Source organism: Ambystoma mexicanum, chromosome 11 (genome assembly GCF_040938575.1).
Source record: "Ambystoma mexicanum isolate Mex_15411 chromosome 11, UKY_AmexF1_1, whole genome shotgun sequence".
Classification (NCBI taxonomy): Eukaryota; Metazoa; Chordata; class Amphibia; order Caudata; family Ambystomatidae; genus Ambystoma; species Ambystoma mexicanum.
In genome coordinates this window covers 755894148-755914867 of record NC_090934.1, presented here as the reverse complement: position 1 = coordinate 755914867, position 20720 = coordinate 755894148, and the positions used below count along the sequence as shown (strand labels likewise).

General features: G+C 43.3%; 1 protein-coding gene across 3 annotated transcripts in view; it reads right to left on the bottom strand.

Annotated features, from left to right (window-relative positions):
- Window positions 1-20720, bottom strand: part of IRAG1 (inositol 1,4,5-triphosphate receptor associated 1) — a 1278759-nt gene that overhangs the window by 157599 nt on the left and 1100440 nt on the right. The gene's annotated exons all lie outside the window — the stretch shown is intronic.

Sequence of the window (20720 nt, the reverse complement as noted above, 5' to 3'; positions counted from 1 at the left end):
GACGTTTTGACGACATTTCTCTCCCACCTTCACAATCTGCAATCCCTCAAATACCCCTATTTATGTATCCCACTATGATTTCCCATCCCTTTCTTAAAATAACTTTGTGTTCATATTATGTATATAAATGTAAAACGCCAATTAGTAGGCAGCAGACTTCAAACTTGTTTGTTTCTGCACACATCTTTCACTGTGATGTCACCTGGGCATCTGCCGTTCACGGATGCCCTGCCTAGACCAAGCATGTTCGGTCTGCCATGATGACCTTATAATTAGTTCACGAACTCCACACTCCACTGCGGACGCTGCTGTGCATGTGCACAATGGTTGTGTGTGTGTGGCATAGTCCGCGGAGTTCATACCGTTTTCACGGACGCTCTCGAACATCATCATGTGACTGCGCCCGTATGGAGTAATGATGTGTCCGCGACCGGTGTCCGTGCACCGTGGACATTTTGAAACTGCATTTTCGGCCAATGTAGATAGTTTGAAGTTAAAACGTTATCATTCCCGACTTGCTAGGAAAATTCTAAAAACTTATATAAACTTTTTACAACTTTGTATGCTGTTTTTTCATCTCTGACATTTACGGACGTTTCACAACACTGCGGATGCTCACGAATGTCATCATGTGACTGTGCCCATGCAGCCTGGGGGCATGCCCACGACCCATGTATTTGCTCCACATACATTTTGAAATCGCATTTTTGGCCAATCAAGGAACTTTGAAGCTGGAACTTTACCCTTCCACACCTCCTAGTGCCACTCTTAGTTGACCTCTTAACATTTCACAATTTTTCATGGCCGTTTTTAAACTACAAAGTCTGCAGACACAAGGAAAGACTGTAGATGGATCCTCCAGAGATACCCACACATTTCTTTTACTCATTCTCAATCTGGCAGACCAGGAGAGATCATTTTTTTTGGGAGCTACAGGAGACTAACTGCAGTTTGAATGGCATCTGTCATGGCCATCCCCGATCCCCAGGGTTCACCACCACTACATCCATCACCTGGAAGGCCTGGACAGGGAAACATGGGTACTGCAGCAGAGGAGGAGGAAGAGCAAGATGAGTTAGAGGGGGTGCTTACTACCTCAGGCACTCAAAAGGAATCATGGTTGTGGCAGTTTTTACCACTGTGGGAGCGGTGCCAAAGGCTCGGGCTTCACCTTGTAAGGGTGCAGTAGGAAGGTTTGGACATAGTGGTGACATTCTTTCGGTTACACACATTTATCAAATGATAAAAGGTTGGAAAACAGCCTCTCTGACCCCAGTTCTAAGATGGTATTCCCTGCCTCAAAACAATCTAGTGAATAAGTCAGGATGTCAACTGAAAACATCAGTCACAGTCGTGTCCAAAAACCTATCTCTGACCCTAACACTGTTAACGGAAACCTACAGTGCAGAGATATATTCTTCACCTACAGTGATGCTTAAAGTTCTCCACATACAGAAAGTTCAAGATAATACTGGATATAAAAATGGATAAAGCAAAAAGTTCTCTTTCAACAGTATAATGTTCACACATCCAGGGAATAGCTTCTTTCCCCTGGATTTCCTCTGGTTCCACTTTAAGAAGCTACTGGTCTGTTTGCTTCTTCCAGTCTCTTCTTTAGTTCCCAGCACAATACGTGACAAGAGTTCCTTTAGCTATGGGAAGTCTTCCTGACTTCCTGGCTGCTCTAAGATATCCCAAAGGTTCACAGCAAAATATCTCAAAGTTCCTGTCAATAGCTTTCTCTGATTCAAAGCCACCTGATAGGTCTGGTTCACTCTGCAGCCAAACACTATCCAGGAAATTACTTCTGACAGTCTCTAAGTATTTCTTCCTTTTATCTTGGTGGGTCAAAGATCTTGTTTTGTTTAAAATGCAGGTGGCCTTTTCTGTAGCTCTTATATAGCCACAGGCTCGCAAGGCAATGTGTTGGTAGCTTGGTTTACTCTGCAAACAAGCCTCTGGCTCTCTCTGTGGGGTGAAAATACAGCCCCAGAGTGACCACCCAATGAACCGTGACAAAACTGGGTGCTCATGGCCAGGAATTGGTTGAGAGTTTCCACTTGTGACATTTGCAGTAGCAGCAGAATATTCATTTTGGTTTAATTGCATTGCAGTGGATAGAAAGTTGTGTTTGCATTGTTAAGGTGCCAGACTTTTCCCCTGAGTTCCAAGGAGGTGTATAGAGACAACAGATTTGAATAGAACTATCTTGAGTTGACATTGTGAGAAGAGACAAAGCAGGAACAGGGTTGAGATTGTGTCCCTGCATAGAGAGTATATAAGGTTGCAGAACACATTTCAGAATGAGCACTGTAGAAATCAATATGGCCAGGAAGCACCTCCTATCCTAATTATTTATCAAAGGTGAATGGGTGGAGAAAGAACATGAAATGTGGCAAGCCAGAATGATGCAGGGGGTTACCTCTGCAAATGTTGTTATTTGGCAGTATAATGATCTGTTGCATCAATCTCTAACAGACTTTTATATGACACAAACTACTAAAGATGAGCAGACTAAAATGGCTCAGCTCACAGCATATATGTACTTCTATTTGCTGATAGTGGAAGAACAACATCAGAATAGTGTGGCCTCTGTGCAAAACAAGGCTGAGCTTTTGAATCAAGCCCAGCAAGAGCTGAAACAATTAGAAACTAAAGTGCACAAAGCCACATAATGAAGTTAAAGCAGGAAAGTCTCATTGAACAGCTAAATGATGAGTTAAAAATGCAGCAACAAGACAATGCAGAGCTTGAAATGCAGTTTTCTGCACTGCAAGAGGAGCATAAAAAGTGTGTGGAAAGGCTGGGCACACTGCAAAACAAATTAAAGGATCAGGTTGTTCATAATAGTGTCTGTTTAGAGGACATGTTCACATCCCAATCACAAATAACACAATTTAAAGCTGAAAACAGCAAATTAATTATCAAAGGGATTGACTCTCAAGGTGAGTTTGATCAGTTGTGACAGGATCTGAACACCTTGAAACAACAGAGAAAGCAGGTGAAGGAAGAAAAGGACACATGAAATAGTGAGATTAGTGCCCGGTTTCATGAAGTCCATCAGTTAAGGATGGATGCAGAGAAAAGCGATTCATGTTCCCAGGAACTGACTGACATTATGCTCGAGAATGCACAATTGATGGAACGTGTGAGGCAAGCAGATATTGACCTAGTGCAGGCAACACATGGCAGAATTGCGCAAGAGGAAGATATTAATCTCCTGAAAAAGAAACAATCTGAATATGCGCACACAATGCAAGCTTCACAAAAGGAAAATGAGTCCCATTGTGAAGAAAACAAGTGTCATGATCTCTGCTTCCAAAAGGTCAGGGTTTTTCCAACTCCCTTGGAAGCAGATCCATAACTCAGGTTCCGAGTGCCAACCAGTCCCAATTGGGACCTTTTGAACCCAGTCCTGGCGCCAGTGGCACCAGGCTCATAAATATGCCCAGTCCCAGTGCTGGAAGCGCCGGGCTCATAATGCTTGGGTGGACTTACCTGCAGCAGACCATGCTGCTTACTTGCCTGCCAGTTGAGCCTCTGATCCTCTTCTGTTTGGAACTACTTTTCCTGTTGGGTGGGGCAGGAGCCACTCCCTAGATTCAGAACACTGGAACTCTTCTGGAAAGCAGGAACTCTTTTCTTACCTAGGCGTGGCTGTGGAAGGAGACACCTAAGCACTACAGGAGGCTATTTAAACCACACCCGATGGATGAATCTTGCTTTGCGTTATTCTGCATCCTCTGCAGCAGAACGCTCATCGTGTCTTCTGCATCTGATCCTGGGCCTAAGGAAAAAGGCTTACCATCCTGAATCCAGTCTTCAGCAACACCTATAAAGACAAGAAAGAACAGGTTAGCATTACGGTCTTCAGTGACAGCTCTTCACTTACCTGGTCCATCGGCTGTCACCAACGCCTCGCGCTGCATTCCGGCATCTGAAAGACAAAGGCTTACCTACTCTTCGTGCGCTCTGGAGGTCTTCACACTGCATTCCGGCATCTGAAAGACAAAAGCTTACCAACTCTTCGCACGCTCCGGAGGCCTTCGGCGCTGCATCCCGCATCTGACAGACAAAACAAGGTGCGTTTAAAGACATTGGGGAACTTTAATACTCACGTGCCATTACTCCTTTCCACATCTAACCCAGTCGGTATTCCGGCACCCTGCAGCCGCTCCGAACTTGTACCTGCAAAATAAAAAGACGGTTAGAGCGCATCGTGAAGCAGGCAACAAGCGCTTACTTACGTGCTTCCAGGCGCTTCTATTCATCACACGGGCTCCATCTTCAACTCACTTCAGCCCGTCATCCGCCATCGCCGGAACCCTGCAAAACAAGAAACATCATTACTAAAGACTTAAAAAACATTAGAATTACTCGAAACTTACCGTTCGTGCAGTAAACGACGGACAGCAGTCCTCTGAAGTCAAGAGGCCTGCTCCCCTTATCCAGTGAAGAAACTGGTTACAGCACCCTGCCCCGAGGCAGATGGAGAGCACGCGTTCACTTACCTAAGGTGAGAGCGTTAACCTTTGGGGTTCTACAGGAGAAGAGAAAGGGAAGAAGAGAGAGACATTCAATAACCCAGTTCCTTAATCCCATATTTTCTATCTGCAGACATCTTACCCTTCGAGTCAGACATACAGTGCACAGAGGTCCAGCCCAAAGAGCCAGCCGTGTGTTACACATCACCTTTGAAGATACGGTATACGCCCAGTCAAGACCGGCGCCTCTACGGGAATCAGGTGAGCGTTACAACAAGGGACTAAAAGATGTATTAATGGACAAGGTAAAGTGCTAGAAGTCACTCAAGCACCTGTGTCAGAATTAAAAACTCAGGTCTCTGCATCACTCCAAGAGATGGGGACCAAGACAAATAGGCATGAGAGGTTGGCAAATGAAATAGCCAAATACAAACAGACTTTGAGGCACCCCTGACCAGTCAGGGTATGGAAAAACGCCCTCTGATCACAGAGTGGTAACATCTCTACCAGGGAACTCAAGCCAATTAACCACTTCAGATGTCAAAGGTGCAGCTAACCTCATGCGTACTACTTATCAAGAACAGGGAAACATGAGGCAGCTGGACTCACCCAGGTCTAGTCCTTATCTGACATCGATGACATTCAAGGTCACCAAGCAGGAGGGAAGCGGGCTGGACCAGCGTGCTCTGGGAAATCAAAGGTACCCTAGTGAGTACTTCTGACCAGGAGGACTCCTATGATGAAAAGATCAGGGAGTTGGACTGGCAGAAAATGAAGCTACAAAGGGGACAATTGGTCTGCTTTGCAGAGAGAAAGGAGCCAGAGTTCAGGCCTCAAAAGAGTATTTTAAAAACCTCCACACACTCTGGGAGATGGGGGGAATTCCCCGGCATACCTGGAAGGAGGGATGAGGAGGATGAGTACTCTCCTGTGTGAAAAGGGCATTACAAGGGAAATGGCCTTGAGAGTTCACAGCACCACAGTTTCCCAGTCTCCAGTCTCATAGAGGTAGGGAGCACCTAGAGGACCGGGAATGTACCCCAACAATAGCAGCTCTGAGTCAGAGGGTGAATGGACTCAGGTGCAGCCGAAAAGGAAGTCTGCCAAACAGAAGAAAGGTCTTGTGAAAGACCCAATTTAGTAGATTTAGTAGATAAAGGCCATAAATAGCTTCATGACTTCCTACCATAAGAATGCCAAATATATGGTATGGGAGCATCTAGAGCTCTATGAGCAAGTGATGACATAATTTGGAATAAAAAATGATAGACATTGCATGGAGTTTGCCAAGTGGGCATTCTCTACTGAGTACTCCAGCTTCTTTGCAGGTCTGGAGGAGGACCAAGATCACCATAAATGGTCCACCTACAAGGCGGCCATTTTAAAACATGTATCCATTCATAGAAGCACACAGGAGGCCGTAAAGCGGCATACAACCTGCAGTGTGGGGAAGACCAGGCACCTAGAGAATTTGTACATGAGCTGAAACGATAATTTGCCCAGGCTTCTAGGAGGTTGAAAAACAATAGTAGGGAGTTCATCAATACATACTTACATGCACGCTCAAAATACATTATGTCCCCATTAGTAAGGGATTTTCATGAGCGTAGGACACTGAATTGGGTGATTGAACAGGTCACAAGGATCTATGAGGTCCAAAAGCCCTCTGAAAATAAAAACAACTCCCAAACCATCCAACACACATGCCGCTGCAAAGGTAGCAGAGGTGAAAAATACCCCTCCAGAGATGGGGGCCTAAAAATACTCCTTCTGCAAACACGTAGAATGACAGGCAAAGGAGACACTCAGAATCAGCCCAATCACGGGGGAGTCAGGCAGGATACCAGACACATGACCCTTATGAACCTGCCACCTATTTAAGTCCAACATACAAAGGTACAAGACCTATAACTGGTTATATCTGGATTCCCCCGCACAAGTAGCGGGGTCCAATCAGGTAAGTACAGCCCTAGGAAGCCTCACTCCAAACTTCCCTCCAGAGGAAAGTAATCCTCCACTTGCAAACTTGAACTTCTTTCCCAGGTACTCCCCGAACTCTAATTTCCAGAATAATCCTCCTCTCTCTCTCCCTGCTTTCAGGACAATAGATTCTTGATCCTGGGAGAAGGGAGACCTAGGATGGAAAGTTATCCGGGAAACTTCCAATACCCAAACTGCTCCAGGAGAAGGGAGAAGGGAGCAGCAAAGGTATGAATCAAGACCTTCCAACCAACCAATTGGAGTGGCAGGTCCAACAACTAACCCAAGACCTTGGACGCATGTTGGGGGCTCAGTCAAACCCTCAATTGGAACCTGCCGCCCAGAATAACCCAGCATCTGGATCTGAGGCCCTGGGGGGAAAGTGACTGGAAGAAAATTCTGACAACCAACAGGTTCCTAAGGAGGGTCCTGGGGGGAAGGGAGGTGCGAAGCCCTAGAGGCAGCATCCTTTTCCACCAGAACGGCCTGAATATGAATCTTTTACCTGCGAAAAGCTGGAACCTAAAAAACAGAGGGTAAGTAGGAGAAAGCAAAAGAAAACTCACTTTGTGGAGGAAGTCCACATCAGCCCTTTTGAAGGAGAAGAATTCCTGGAGCATTCAGCAAAACAAATCTTCTCTTTCACGGATGGAGGGATCCCCTCCAAGGAAAAATGGGTCCCAAAATACCCTGATGTTGACAGGCTAAGTATGGAGACTGATCCAGAGCAAAATGTTCTTAAACCCAAACAATGTCACCTAGACCCAGAACAAAAGATGATGAAAAACTAGCGCTAATTCTGACCGACATCCAGAGAAGGATGAACAGCAGTTTTCCCCATTCAGATAAATGAGAAAGAGGAGTCTGTTCTAGCCAGAGTATGCATGAATAATGGAAGAAGCTTCATCAGCAAAGTATTATTCAGGAAACTCCCAGAAGATCAGACCATTGCCACATTTAAATTGATTGATAAATGGGAAGTAGGCCTGGAAACCACACATTCCAAATATCTCCTGCCTAGCACGTGTATGCTAAAAATTCCATTGATGACAAAAGCATAGAACATAATTGTTGGTTGTGAGAGATGTCCCTTCCGCCTTTGATTTAGGCAGTGACATTCCCAATCGATTTGCAATTAATTTGGACTTAATCAATAATACCGCCTGGTCCCAACTGGGGGGTAACCCCATGGGCTTTGTCAACATTGAGAAAGCATTCTGGTCAGCTCAATCGCTACCTTATGTGGTTGGAGTTCAAGTGAGAGAAGAGGGTACCATCCCAGGACAGGTGTAACAATGTACAATTCCCCTAAAAATTAGGCAAGGACAGAACCTCAAAAATCAGGATGCCTATATAAATTTGAATTATCATCTCCAACAACAAGGTTTGTATTTACATCCAACACCCCTAGTCGACCTAGAACACAACACCATTCAAATATTGGCAGATAACAGCGACCCTCAAAGTATCACTTTGGGTGCAGACACCTTTATTGGAATGGCGGTTGTTGCCCAACATTATACTATTGATTTAGGCAATGAGATCATTGGACCAATCCCAATATCAACGATGGTATCCCTCCTGAAAAGATTTTCACCAGGCAAGGGGGGAATATCTTGGTGTACTCTTCCTGCCCTTCTTGAGTGGAAGAGGTGACATGTGGCATAAGGAAGGATGAGGTGGTATACTGAGTCAACAGTGACTACCTCCCATCCTTGGAACCTCACATCCAGGCCAACATCATAACAAGAGATCTCTCCACCCAACTGGAGGATACTGCAGAAATTGCAAAGCCTGAGGAATTTGCAGGCTTTAAGCAGATGGTTGAAGAAATAAATAAATCTTGCAGATGCCTGTGAGACCGAGGAGCAAAGACAGAAGCTGAAGCCAGTATTTCTCGATTTTCAAGAGATCTTTTCAGTGGACTCATATGACTGTGGTTGCACAGATATACATTCAACCACAATACCACAAACCCAGAGATGGCTCCAGTATTTGTGAAACAATAACGATTACCGCTCAAGTCCATGGAGTCACTCATGGAGATTATTAAAAATCTAGAATCTCATGGGATAATCTGTCCAATCCACAGTACCTTTAAGAACCTGGTACTGGTGATACTCAAACCCTACGGCCAATGGAGACTTTGTGAAGACCTAAGGGAGTAAAACAAACAGGTCAACATGGCCCCTTCCCTAAATCAATTAGGGACTGGCACAGATCCAAGGGTCAAAAGAGTACACCGCCATTGACCTGACCAACGGTTACTGGACAGTACTAGTGAGTATGGAAGATTAGTACAAGCTTGCCTTTACCGTCTGGGGGCAGCAATACACGTGGACCCGAACCCCGTTTGGACACATAAACTCTGGCAATTAATTTAACATTTTCCTACATAACGCCATGCCCGATTTGGGCGAAATAGGAAACCTGGTCTATGTAGATGATATCTTAATCAAGAGCTCAACTGTGGAGGAACATAGAGGAGAAATACGATATGGTCTGACCCATTTGCAGAAAGCCGGAGCAAAGCTGTCTTTCCATAAGGCACAGTGGTGTAAGACCCATGTGAACTTCTTAGGGCACAAAATCACCCCCAAGGTCTCAGTCCCCAGGCAAAAAAGGTGGAAGCATTATTGAAATTGAAAGACCCTATTACTCTGAGAGAATTAAGAAGCCTTCTTAATTGAAGAATATGCAGAGGTCACTCAACCCATTGTCCATTTATTAAAGTCTGTTGTCAAGTGGGAGTGGGGTCCATAACAATCTGAGGCAGTAAAACAGCTAAAGAGAAGCCTTTCCCACGCCCCTTGTTTGGCTTACCCCTTCAATAACAAGGGGTTCTTTTTGGAGACGGGATTCTCAGATAAATGCTTAACAGCAGTGTTGTACCAAAAGCACGACAAGGTCAACAAAGCAATCTTGTACGCAAGCAAGACTTTTTCATCTGTGAAGGAAAAATTCAATGATTGCGAAAAGGCACTCCTGGCAATGGTGTGGGCATTGAGAAATTACCATCCATTCATCCAGGAAGAGCACATCATTGTGGAGACTCCTCACCAACCCTTGCAATACTAATAAAGTGACCAACTCTGAACAGGGAATGTAAGTAATTTCAGAATTACGTCCCTGCAAAGCTTTCCAGTGGAGGCCAGATATGGACAAAACAAGAAGAGTCCTCTAGCGCAATGATTGGCTGACTTGCGTGACTGTGCTCAAGAAAACTGTCTCGATGTTGAACGTCTAAGGACCAATGACAATAAGGAGGTGTAACTTACTTCCCTGCACAAAGTCTATGAGGAAGACACGTACCAGGGGATACCTACAGTTTATGTGGATGGGTGCTCCTACCATGTTGACAATCACAGGGAAAAGGAACTAATGGTGGGCATTGGGAATGCCTGGGTGAATGATGCTACAGACCCTCTGCTGGGTACAAAATAGGTCCACAAAGTAGTCAGATAGCAGAGCTGATGGCTGTTTATCAAGCCATTCTCACTGCTGTGCACCACCAAATCCAAGAACTGGTCATAACTGTTCATAAGCACTGATTCAGATTATGTCAATAATGGGTTCATGGAAAACCTAGTTAACTGGAAAAACCGAGGCCTGCTGTGTGCAAATAAAAAACCGCTAAGCATGGGAAATTGATTCAATCAATTGGTGATTTGGTAACCTCTAATGAGATGACCATCTATTGGAGAAAGTTCAGAGGTCACTCCAAAATAGAGGGACCAGACAAGACTGGAAATTATTTGGCTGACCAGTAGGTAAAAACCAGAGCCATTCATGAGGATTTCATAGAAACCGAATCCCATTTGGGGGAAAACCAAGTCACTGCTGTCATCAGGTCCCAAACCCATGCCAATAATGAACTCTCAAATGCCCAGTGGAGTAAAGAAACCCCAGATGCAGATTTGATTAGTGCACAAAAAGAGGACCCGATTATTGGGACATTTTATCAACATATTGAAGACCCAGTGAATTTTCCTCTGACAGAATCAGATTACATTGGGAAACATAATCTCTGGGTGTTGATGAAGTTTTCCAAAATGTTCTGAATCTAAGCTGGTTTGTTTGTACTGAGATCCCTATCTGGATGTGACCAGTGAGTGGTACCTACCTCATTCTGAAGCCTGATGTTGAGTCACACCCATGACATGGCCACTGCGGTTATAGGTGGTTTCAACCGTTAGTACAAATCTTGCGCGAGGTCACATACTGGAAACACATGGGTCAGGACCTCAACATGTACTTAAAGAGGTATCTTGTGTGTACACAGTTCAGCCAAGTTCTCTCACACATATAGCTTCCCTAGAGAAAAGGGGAATGACACTGCCTTGTTCGGATTTGCAAGTCGATTTAACCGGGCCAGTGATTCGCTCCTCTAGAGGAAACAAATACATGTTGACGTTAACATGTTTGTTTACCAAATGGGTAGAATGTCTTTTGGCCACAAATTGTAAGGTGGAGACAGCTGCTGACCTAATGATCAACCACATCTTCTCTAATTTTGGCCTTCCCCAAAGGATTGAGTCAGAGCGAGGAAGTCATTTTACCAGTGGGGGAGTTGAGAGGTATAATGAGACAATTATGGGCATCTTGAAGAAGTTTGTGGCAAACTCTGTACCTAGTTGGGACATCAGAGTACTGCTTGTCCTGATGGCCATTATGTCCATGCCATCTTCTGCAACAAAAATGTCTCCATTTGAGCTCATGAATGGAAAAAGATGGTGCTACCTCCGCATCTGCTCTACAGAACACAGGAGCAGACCCTGATAAACTCATCCACTACCCATGAGTACAATTTAAGGAAACACCTTCAGCATGCTTTTGCTTATGCTCAGCGCAATTTAGAAAAGTCAGCTGAAGGAATGAATTCCTACTATGACTTAAAAACTACCAAGAACGAGTACAAAGTAGGGGACAGGATCTACCTGTACAATTTTCAAAGGAACCAGACCAACAAACGGAGGTTCCTTCCCTCTTGGCGCGGTGCCTTTGAAATCATTGATAGCATTTCCCCGGTTTTCCTATAAGATCTGCGTCCCTAAAGGAGAAAATACGGAAGAGAATTTTGTCCATATCAATCAGTTGAAAAGCTGTGACCCCTAGCAGGTTTTACGACTGTTTGAAGAGTCAAGTGAGGGAAGAGCCCAGAAACCAGCTGAAGAATGAAAGGAAAGAATGGAAACCCGGATGGAGAATATTACATATATCCCGGGAGTAAAGTAATTTATAATAAAAGAAAATGGATAAAAATGAGGATGAGAAAAATATGGTGTGTAGAAATGTTCATGTAAGGGAAATAAATGTCAATGTATTATGTGATGTTGTTTTGTTTTTCAAATGGTATTCCTATTACCGGGGAAAGAAGTACTGTATAATATACTTAACCTCTCTTTTACTCTCTGCAGATGCAATAACTCCTTACCGTCACAGCCTGGGGGCAGGAGGGTCCAAAAAGGGAGGGGTTCCAGGAACAAACCCCAAGATCCGAAAAGAGTGGAGTGCAGACCAGAGCGCCACTCCCGGAGGATGGGGAAAACAGCAGACAACCTCCAATGAGGAAAGTCATGAAAATAATAAGCAAAAACAAAACAAAAAAACCCACTCTCCCTTTTCTAATGGTCACCCAAGTCAAAGAATCGGGGGGAGGACTTGTGGGGTAAAAATACAGCCCGAGAGTGACCCGCCCAAGAAACCCTGACATTGTGCTCTCTGTTGAGTCTCTTCAGCTCTCTGGGTCCCAGACCCTATTATTTTAATATATTTACTTGTGTGCGGGTCCCAGACTCGCACAGTGGTTTCAGCACAGCTTGGTTCACTCTCCTGCCAAGCCTGTATCTCCTTTCTATCAGCTTCTGTAACTCTCAGGGTCCCAGACAAACTTATTTTCTGGATTCTACTTGGGTGTCGGTCCCAGACTTGCATGTCGTTCACAGGGTGGCTTGGTTTGCTCTCCCGGCAAGCAATCACTTCCCTTCCTTCTGTTTCGTTTGCTTTCAGGGTCTCAGACCCATTAAGTCTCTTATTGGTGTAGTAGCGCATGTCTCAATCTTGCATGATGTTACTAGGGTCCCGACCCTCCTATTCGGTATGTCACATTTGTTCTCAAGCTTTCCGGACCTCCAGCCCCTCTCGTTCTGCCCACGTACCTTGTTTCTCGTTGTGCGAGTTCCAAGCAGTGGACTGCTTCTGCGCGGCTCTGGCAGCGCTCTGAGACTTGCGGTCATTGTTAACTTTTCCGCCGGCCTTGGCGTACTTCCTGGAGCTTCTCTCCTTGCAGTTGCCATGCTCGAGTCCCAGGGATATCCAGGGGTTTATTCGGGTAGACGGTTGTATCGTCCTTGAGTTCTGGACCATACGCTGCCTGTTTCCACCCTCCATGCTCAGTGTCTGGCTTTCCTTCTCTGGGGCTAATGGGGTAGCATTCCCAACTGCTTCTCGGGTGCCACTGGTTCTCTTCTTTGTTGCACCACTGAGGGAGTCCCCAGCTTCCCTCAATTGCGTGTACACTAATGGTGCTCAAAGGTTCCCCCCTCTCTGGGAGGCACACTGGTTCACAGCCTCTCTGCTTCAGCACAGCATTCCTGCTCCTTGCTCATCCAGGGAGGGCTTGACAACACTTCCTGGTTTACCTCCTCTACTTCTACCAGGCTGGGCCAATAGGAAAGCGGTAACCACTAGACTGTTCAATTTAGTTTCCATAGGTAATCCTCATGCTTCTTTACTTCTCTCTCATGACAGTAATGATCTTAGGGTTCCCTTGTGAATCACTGGGGTTCTTCTTCGTCACAGTACTGGGAAAGGGATCTTCACTTAGGTAACTCCTATTCTTCCTCATCCCAGTACTTTCTAGGGGAACCGTAGGTTGACTATAACTCATGAGCGTATTGGGCAAGGGGTTGTTCTTAGGGTTGTAGGAGGGGGGTCTAGGGTCAGGTGATTGGCAGGGATACCAAGTTCTCTGGGGAGTGTCATCCCGAATCCCATAAGGGGCTTCCTCTCCCATGCGATCCCCCGGTGCACCACCTGCATGGGGGATTATTGTAGTGTGAACCACTGCCCTGGCCCCATGGGAAAGGCCTCTCCTAGGGAAGAATGGACAAAATCCTCTGATTTGTCACACTGAGCCACACTCAGTTGCAGACAACACAGGCAGTACTCCTTTGGTACTACCTCCATGCACCAACGCACCCACACATTCCACCCGGGTGCCCAGAGAAAGAATGTTCCTTTCTCAGGTAGTAGGATCATCTTCTCTAACCCATCTTCCTCAACTCCTCGTGCCACCACGCAATCCACTGTAGCAGGGCAGATGATTCCTCCTGCAACCTTGCAGGCCATAAAAGAGGGTGTTGATCCTTTCCTTTCACAGACAGCTGTCCTCTGTTTGTACTGCGATGCAAGCAGCTCCGAAGCGCCTTTGAGACTGCTATGAAGGAACATGACAAGCGCTGCCCCTTACCTTAGATTTAAGACCAGTCCCAACATAATCCTTTGTCTGCCTGTCCCTCCGTTTCAGTGGTTGGTGCCTCTTCCCTCCCCCACCTTCCCTTCTTGTCTCTCCTTAGCTCCAGGAAAAACAAAAAAACAAAACATTGGAAAAAAGGTTCCACGGGGAGCCGCCATTCACAGTTAAAACATACAATTAAAAAAATTAATCTTATAGAATCTATCTACTTTAGCTTTTGTATAGTAGAGATAAAGAAAAGGTGACAGAAATAATGTTCTGTCCCAAATACTTTGCTCTATCATACAAAAGCAAACATAAAGTGTAACGTGCATGGTAGGTGTTTCAGCCATACTGAAGGCTTTTATACTTCCCATCCACATTACACCACTCAACACCATAACGTCCTGTCATTTTCTACTGCTATTTAGTCCCCAGACTGTAAAATAGACTGCAGACTAAACTGTGCAAAAAAGAGGGTTTGGGGGCTTACCTTTACTTTACTGCATTTGTTCCTTACTATAGTGTTGGCTCTTAAACGAGCATATTTTAATGTTTTTTTTCTTTTTTTTCTTTTAATTTCTACCAACTTTTTTACTACATTCTCTTCAATCTTTTTCATTTCTTTCACAAAAAACTGTTTCAAAGCATTCTGGATATTAGACAGAAAAATGTAATTTCCAACATTAGTTAAATGTACTCTTACATGCCCCTCTTACATCTTGTAAACATACACATACCGCTGTATTAACATTCCACCTGGCTTTTTCAATTTGTGGACAAAAAATGTTTTATCTCTTCCACATTTGCCTTTGAGTAATTCAGGTAAAAATAATCATTGTTCCCTGAAATAGTTCCATAGGTCTTCTTAAAGTAGCTTACATGTCAAACTACAAAGATATCCCTGTGACATTTCCTAAACTATTGCCTCCACACAGTACAACAATCATGTCTGGATGTTTCAAGTGCAGCATATCTTCATAAATGGATAACAGCTGACTCCATTTCATTCCACACACTCCATGCAATGACACTTCCACTTCTTCTAATCCATGATTGTCAGAGATGCCAAGGTGCTCTGCGTATACCTTCACTCAATATATTTATAATAATTATAATTGGTTATTCATAACACACTTAAAACCCAGAGATTTCTAAGCGCGGACCCTGTGAATCAAACCTGTGATACTCAGCGTTGTCTTGCTTCCAAGGAGGGCGTGTTGCCCCTGAGCTATCCTCCTGAGACTGAATCCATGAATCTCCTAACATCCAAACTGTCTTCTTATTCATAGCATGCTTGCAGCACTTCAAAAAACAAATGAACCACTTCCTACACTTTCCTCCTGTACAGTTAAACTCCTCCTCCTCCACAAGCAGTAAACCTGATTGGCTATTCCCTCCGCCGTCCGCGGACACCCGCGAACGTCAGTGGCCTCTTCCCATGCAGGGTATAATTAAAGGACGCCGGGTGGCATGTGCGGTATGTCAGTGAACTGCCACGGATATCTGCAGACGTCATCACACAGGGCAGCTCTTATACCCTTTTTACTTTTTAATGTGTAACACTCCTTCATTGGCTACTTTTGAACAGTCACACATCCATCCACCAATCACATCCAAAAACACTACATGTCACCCTGTCGATTTAGTTGAACAGTTCAGATGTACCTTTCAATTCTAAGAGTATGTTTGTCCTGTGATTCACAGCCTACCCTATCACGAACAACTGTTCAAAGTGTTCCAGATCTCTATTTGCAGATTCAACAATTTCTACATCTAAGAAGACAAAGTATTTTTTCACCACATGTTTATACATGTATCAGCACTTTCATAAGGCATGCTGCTTTTTAACCAGTGCTATCAGATCCCATGTTGTGCCAACATTTCACAGTAGGCACTGCTACCACATTATATGTAGTACCAACATATTACACCCGCCACATCCTATTGTATACATATATTGCAACTGCATTTTCTTTACTTGGAAAAAGGTTAACATGGTGGGACTGCTATTGCACCAAAAAGAGCAATTCTAAAGGCAAAACCTTTCCTCACATATGAGTCTCCTGTTTTGCAACCAGTGCAATCTGCTGTCATATAGTGCCAACATTTCCCACCTACTCAAATGAAGTATGAGTTAATACTAAATCGTGGGTTAAAGGTAAATCATACTTTGGCCATGACAGTGAAGCCACTGTTTTACAATGCATTGAACACTACATTACCTGTAACATTCCTTCAGAAGACAAACATACTGACCTACAGACACAAATCTTACGCTTTCAAAGACATAAGTGCAGCAAATACTGTCAACATCGATATAGAAACAAAGTAAAATACTACACCAAAAGTTTCTTTGCCTTCTCTAGACCAGCGTGCATCAAAGGTCAAGTAAATAGTTTCATGTCTTCTGTTAGGAATAGCATAAAAGGCAAATCTCCACAAAACACATGCAACATTAAAAGCGTCAAGGTATCTAAGTAAATCAATAATTACACTCCTATCATTGCCCTCTTGTGGAATGCCAATATAGACATTCAATACATTTCAGACAATTCAACTGCTGTTGCAAGGCATGCACCAGCCTATCCCACACAATCTGAGAAGACTGTGCTAAAAGATCTTTTATCCAACAAAACTATGTCAGAAACATTTTACAGCTTTTGCTCTCACATAGAGAATGCGGGTCCTACGAAGCTGCAGATCGTTTAACAGGTTCACCCTTATATGGGAAATCTGAAAATATTCTATGGCTAGACCTTGGTCCAGCACATCACAAAAAAGAGTACTTAAATCTAATGTAGAAATTGAAAATATAGCCACAAGTGATCACAACGCCCAAGATATTTTAAAAAAAATTTGATTGACACATACTATCCAAAGAGAAGTACTGTAGTGGAAAACATATGCCTATATGACATGGCCTAAAACTATTCCTTCATATAACATGTTATGCCAGATGAGACAACTGGCAAATACTCTGGGCCTGATCACGACTTTGGTGGTAATGCTGGTGGTATTACCGCCGGTGGTATTAGCCCTACTGCCAAACTCCCCGGCGCTAATAGCTCCGGATCACGAGTTTGCCGGTAATGTTAATCCCCATTCCCCATTGAGCCCATTCGGGAATGCCCCATTCCCCATTGGGCTCAATTGGGAATTTTCGCGCTCTTACCACCGGCGGATTTCCCGCCGGCGGTAATAGTGCAAATTTTCAGCAGATTTCCCCCCAGCTCAGAGCTGGGACGAAATGCGCTGAAGTCCTGATTTGGCGGACCCTTAAATCCGGCGGTAATAGCGCTACCGCCGGATTTAAGGGTTACCGCCAAAGTCGTGATCAGGCCCTCTGTCTTAACTTGTGAAGAAAGCCTAGTAAAGCTTACCAAACTCAGCCTTATTAACCATTTAAAGTTATCCTTTAAATTTCCCCAGCATAGAGAACTTTCTTACATGTTCCTAATACAACTATTCAAACCTTGGAGAAAAGAGGAAGAATTGATAGGTGACCATGACACATTTGAAGCTGCATTGAAGGAAAATGAAACCAGTATAAAAGTAATGACAATTTTAAACAATACAAACAAATGTTGGACAATAAACGCCAACAAGAAGCAGAAATAGAAACTATATTAGACAAAGACACTCCTGAAGGCAGTCAACATTTTCTTACGGGAAGCCAAGAACCAATTGGAAAACACCATGTATCAATTCAAACAACCTAAAGAAGATTTGTCAGTGCTCAATTTACAGCTAAATGATGAACAACTCGCCATTTACCTGGAAGACACTAAATAAATGTATCATGGACTAAAACATGAACATAAAACTTGCATGCAAATTAGAAACCTCTGCTCTTTTATGTTAGTGGTAAAGCTGGTTCTGGTAAAACTTTCTTAATTAGAACAATCAGGAAATATCTAGAAGTAACAAACAACAACATTTTAGCTGTTGTAACAGCCCTCACAAGTTTTGCAGCTTACAATAGACGAGGTGTAACCTTATATCGAATGCCTTTTCTCCCAGTAGAACACCAAAACAAATTAGATTACAAATTGTCAGCAGAAGCTGCAACTGAAGTATGCCAAATTCTATGACAAATGAAGGTTCTCCTATTAGATGAAGTAAGGATGGTCTCCAACCTCATGCTAGCTTTAATTCATCTAAGAATGCAGGAAGTCCTGAAAACTGATTACGAAGAATGATTTAGAGGAAACATGTTATTGTTTTCAGAGACCTCCTACAGTTAACACCAGTTAAAGGCCAACCCATATTCCAAAAATTAGGGCACAAACAATGCCGTAATACACTCGGCAGCATTGGCAATGTCAATTTGTGGTGTCATTTTTGCCACAGAGGACTCACACAAAATATGTGACAATCTGTAGATCTAACATATTCTCACATTTTAAAAAGCATTGGAACTGGTCTGCTTACTGAAGATGCAAAATCCATCTTAAAACCACACTAATACATGAGCTGTATGGACAAAACACATCTGCCTCTGATGTGATCGAACAACTCAACAAAATCTAAAATGCATGTGCTTAATGCCAACCCTGGCAAGCTGTAGTCAATTTAACTTAACAATGTTGAAAAAAGAAAAGCAAACCTTAGTGCATATCAGCTCCACAAACAAACTACACATGCATGCCATGACACTCACTATGTGTTAACAAGCAACAGCATGACTAAATAGCCTAGAAAAGACGATCTCAAACACAGCTGTATTAGAAAAGCTGTTAACTCTCTGCCTCAACTGCACAGTAATACTAAAACATAACCTTGGCATAGAACAAGATTTAGTCAATGGAGCCATTGGTACAGTTGTAAGCTTCCAAACATATGCACATGAAAACAGTATCCAGTTTGTCAGCATCCACTTTGACAAACTTGCAGACATGAACAAAAAAATACCTGCACAACAGCGCGTTTCCTTCTTTTGAAAGACATGTATGTACGCAGAGAACAATTCGCTCAGTCTCTTGCAACAACAAGGTCTAACCCTCGACCACACACTAGTTGACATTGGAGCACAATCTTCAAAGAAGGAATGAGTTATGTAGCACTTCCATGTCTGTGTACACTCAATTATCTATTCTTACTAAACTTTGATGCAACCAAAGTCAATGCTGACATTCCTTGTATCCTAGAATATAACAGGCTGCAGGCACTGTACAGTCCACATCTGGACATGTACCTTGTACCTCAATAAATAAAACCTTTAAAAAGACAACTGATAAAAACAGAAGCTATACCATATCTCCCTGCAATCCCACTTAAAAAGGAAACAACCACTTCAGGCGCATCAAACGATACAGAGACACGATTCTCTGGTCCATTTAAATTCTGCAACACAACTGGAGTAAATTGCTATGCAAATGTAGCAATCAATCTTCTCTTCCAATTGCCACCAATTGTTGAGAACATTTACTTAAATGGATCTGACCAGTTGTGTTTGCAAATATTCATCCTTCACAGAAATGCCACAGATAATCCTGACAGTACCTACCGTGTCCCTGGCATAAGGCAAGAATTGGACCACAGGATAGGAATTATTAAATTCACCGTAAACACAGGATGATCCACAAGAATTCCTAATGTACTTACTACAAGTACTAGAAACAAAGAACATCCCTATAAATGAAATCTTTCAGATTTAATTCATGTAGAAACAAACATGTACTCACTGCAACCTTGTTTCCCAAGGGCACATCCCTAATGAAAGATGTGTGTATGTATCCATACCAAATTGCGAATCCATTCCAATTCAACAACTTCTGCAAAATACAAATGATGGCATATTATGCTTTTTTTTTGTAATTCGATCCAGCATAAAAATAGATACACATGCCCAATATGTGATACCAATGCTTCTGAGGCACAATGCAGATGGTACCACAAATAACTGTAAGCACACTACCTCCACACACAGCTAAGTATCTCTTGGCAAGAAAACCTTCACAACAGTAGGCATACTATACCACATTGGTCCCACAACCACTTCAGGCCACTATACTGCACATGCAAAAAGAGAAGTGGTAGGTTTGAATGTAACAACACATCTGTTACTCAACAACATAGGTTACCAGCAATTTCAACAAATGCCTACTTAATATTCCTTAAACTCAAATGTACTCATTAAATTACACTTACAAATCTCATTGACTATAATACAGAGTTAAAATATACCAATCAGTATTTAACTACTTTTAACACAACCAAACACACAAGTGTTTTCCTTTATTAACAATACACTTAAAACATACCATTACACTTATAATTACACAATACATCCATAGTACCACAATAGTACTTTAAAATCCAATACAGTTAGAATATGCCAATGGGTATCAAACTACTTCAAACTGTGAGGAACCTGCAGGCATCCTCACTTCTTTTCCCCCAGCATCCTCTGCTCAGGTGGCCAGGCAAAGGCCATCACTTTTGGATCCTGGTCCTGGGGATGGATATGCAAGGGAGGATTACCTGAGTGGAGGGGACCTGGGGTGTGGGGAGAGGCTGTCCTTTGGTGAGACATGGTATCCCCCCATGGTATTTCCACAATGAAGCATTTGTCCCAACAGCCTTTGCAGGTTACTGTCAAACTTTCCCTTTTTCTTCCTTTCAAAGTGACCCTCAGAAAGGCCTTTATTATACTGGGACGAGGAAGAGATCAACTACGAGCCACCCCCTCTTTTGGGCAGGATAAATACATATCTGCCTCCTATTGTTAATACAGATAAATATCAGCCCATTACCAAAATAAAGAGGAAACAACAGGGAGTTAGGTACACTTCCAT